General features: G+C 33.0%; 1 protein-coding gene across 1 annotated transcript in view; it reads right to left on the bottom strand.

Moving 5' to 3' along the window:
• The window catches only part of LOC106878651 (uncharacterized), a 70,927-nt gene that overhangs the window by 30,241 nt on the left and 38,043 nt on the right, over nt 1–2,643 (bottom strand). The gene's annotated exons all lie outside the window — the stretch shown is intronic.

Below are 2,643 nucleotides of genomic sequence, written 5' to 3'. Positions count from 1 at the left end.
AGGTGAAATATAAATCATTGCGTGTGAGTGGTGCCAACAATCTGAAGCAAGCAGTGTGGAAATTTAAGCGAGTTAAATGAATTCTCAATGCATATTTAGCTCCTCATTTGATATGTGTGTGTGAGAGAGAAAGAAATAAAGAGTATGTACAGGCATGATTCAAAAGTCCCTTTAGCATTGTATAAAAGACTTTTTTTATATTATCAGAATTTTGTTTTTATACATTTCAAAAACTATTGTAGCTATTTTATTCCAGACACTACATACACACACACACACACACACACACACATTTATATATGCCTCCTTTGATAGATAAGAGGGAACACACACACACACACATATATATGCCTCCTTTGACAGATAGGAGGGAACACACACACACACATATATATGTATAGTTAAGTGAGGGTGAGGTAAAAATGTTGGCAAATGCTGTGCAAAGCTTGTCCAGTTATTGGCTACCCGATGGATATAGGCATGGAACTTGTTTAAACAGTCACCTGAGGAGGTGCATTCTACATTTGTCATGTAAGATAATTGACCGCATATCATCTCGCCTCTGAACTACAGGTGAGAGAATGTATCAAAACAATTGTAGTGACTTTGAATAAAGAATCTCATAAATTCTATTTTCTGTCGTTGATCTATATATATCATCATCATCATTTAATGTCTGTTGCCCATACTGGCATGGGTTGAATAGTTTGACCAGAGCTGCACCAAGTTCCAGTCTGATCTGGCTTGGTTTCTATGGCTAGATGCTCTTCCTAACACCAAACACCTTACAGAGCGTGCTGGGTACTTTTGCAGTCCAATCCTCTTCACCAGGGAGACAAGACTTAACACTTCTGCTGTGGAGTACAGGCCTTCTTGAGTACAGCAAAGCACCAGGTATCTCAGTCCTTTGTCATCTCATCGAGATACATATATATCATTCACTCATTTATGCCTGTTTGTTTTTATGTTTGCACAGGTTGGTCAAATATGATATTTGAGGCCTTGTCTTACAGTTGCATGGTCTTTCTGATGCTAATCCATACCTGTTTTTCAAGTAAGTGATCACCAATTCCACATGACTTTGATGGCACAAAGTGCCCCGCTGGTTTTTTGATAGGCGAAACTGACAACACCACTTCTTGCACTTTCATACACACATGTGTATATAAAATTATACATATACAAAAATATATATATATATATATATATATATATATATATATGATGCACTTCTTTCAGTTTTCATCAGCCAAACCCACCAAAGTAGGTGCCATGCAGTGGGAATGAATCCTAAATGATGTGATAGGGAATAATTACCTTGTATGGAAAGAAGAAAAACATCCACCCTTAGAAAATCTGCCTCAGTAAATTGCCTGACACCATGCATGCATGGAAAAGTGGATGTCAAAACAATGCTGCTGATTATATATATATATATATGTATATATATATGAAACAAATAATAAATGAGTATATGCATATATACGTACAGGTATGTGCATAACTACGTCTACCTGTATATATAGGTGCATATCTGGGTCCAGGACATTGCACACAAAACGTAGACAAAAAAATAATAATAACTAGAGTACAGAAAACACACAGGCCACATAGAGAACATTTTCCTTCATCAGCTGCCCCCATTCTAACACAGGCGTTTTGAAGAGTTAGGGCAGGACGCATCGTTAAAATGGCTCTTCCCACGGACCACAAATTGAATTTGTATACACAAATTAAATTTGTACCATGGAGGAATGTAGTGGCGGACAGAAAACAAGATAGGAAAACAAACGGAAAAGAAAACAAGACAGGAAAACAAACGAAAAAGGCTATACGGCCAGACATGAAAAATTATGTGTGTGTGTATATATATATATATATATATAATCATAAATATATAGGGATTAGCAGAAAACCTGCTTCTCCAACATACTGAGAAATTCAGAAACAGCATTCTAAAAACTACAAATTTTTCTCTAATTGATAGTGATATTCATGGTATACCATACTGGTTCTTTCATACAGGTTTTTTCATATTGAGCTACCCGGCATAATTGTTAATTATTAATTTTATTACTAATTGACGATTCCCTGCTCTGTATATCTATCTATCTATCTATATATATATATATATATATATATATATCTGTGTGTGTGTGTGTAATATTAATAGTTTCTTTTTAGGAAACTAATAGATTTTATACAGGGCTGCAAGGAGAAGTGATCAGAATAATTGAGACAAGAGTAAAATATTAGTTACAGAATAAAAACGTTAGGTTAACGACTCAACATATCACACTCGCTTAATGATCATACATAAGAAATACAACATAATCCACCAAACATAGGAATAAAAAGATATAAAAATAACGTAAGAAAAATAAAATAAATAAAAGAGTAAGAAATATATAAGAAGTAAGATGCAAGATATAGAACGTATAATATAAAAATTTATGCACAAATATATTATTTCAACTGATAACATACAAATAAATTAAGAATAATAAATTTGAGTTAAAGGTATAACACAATATACATATATATCATTTCATAAAAGTTCCAAATCAAGTTAAAGTTAAAATTAATACGATTAAAAATTCAAATATATAATATAGATCGATATAAAATAAAATAAAATAAAGA

Source organism: Octopus bimaculoides, chromosome 24, assembly GCF_001194135.2.
Source record: "Octopus bimaculoides isolate UCB-OBI-ISO-001 chromosome 24, ASM119413v2, whole genome shotgun sequence".
Taxonomy (NCBI): Eukaryota; Metazoa; Mollusca; class Cephalopoda; order Octopoda; family Octopodidae; genus Octopus; species Octopus bimaculoides.
This window is presented reverse-complemented; position numbering and strand designations above follow the sequence as displayed.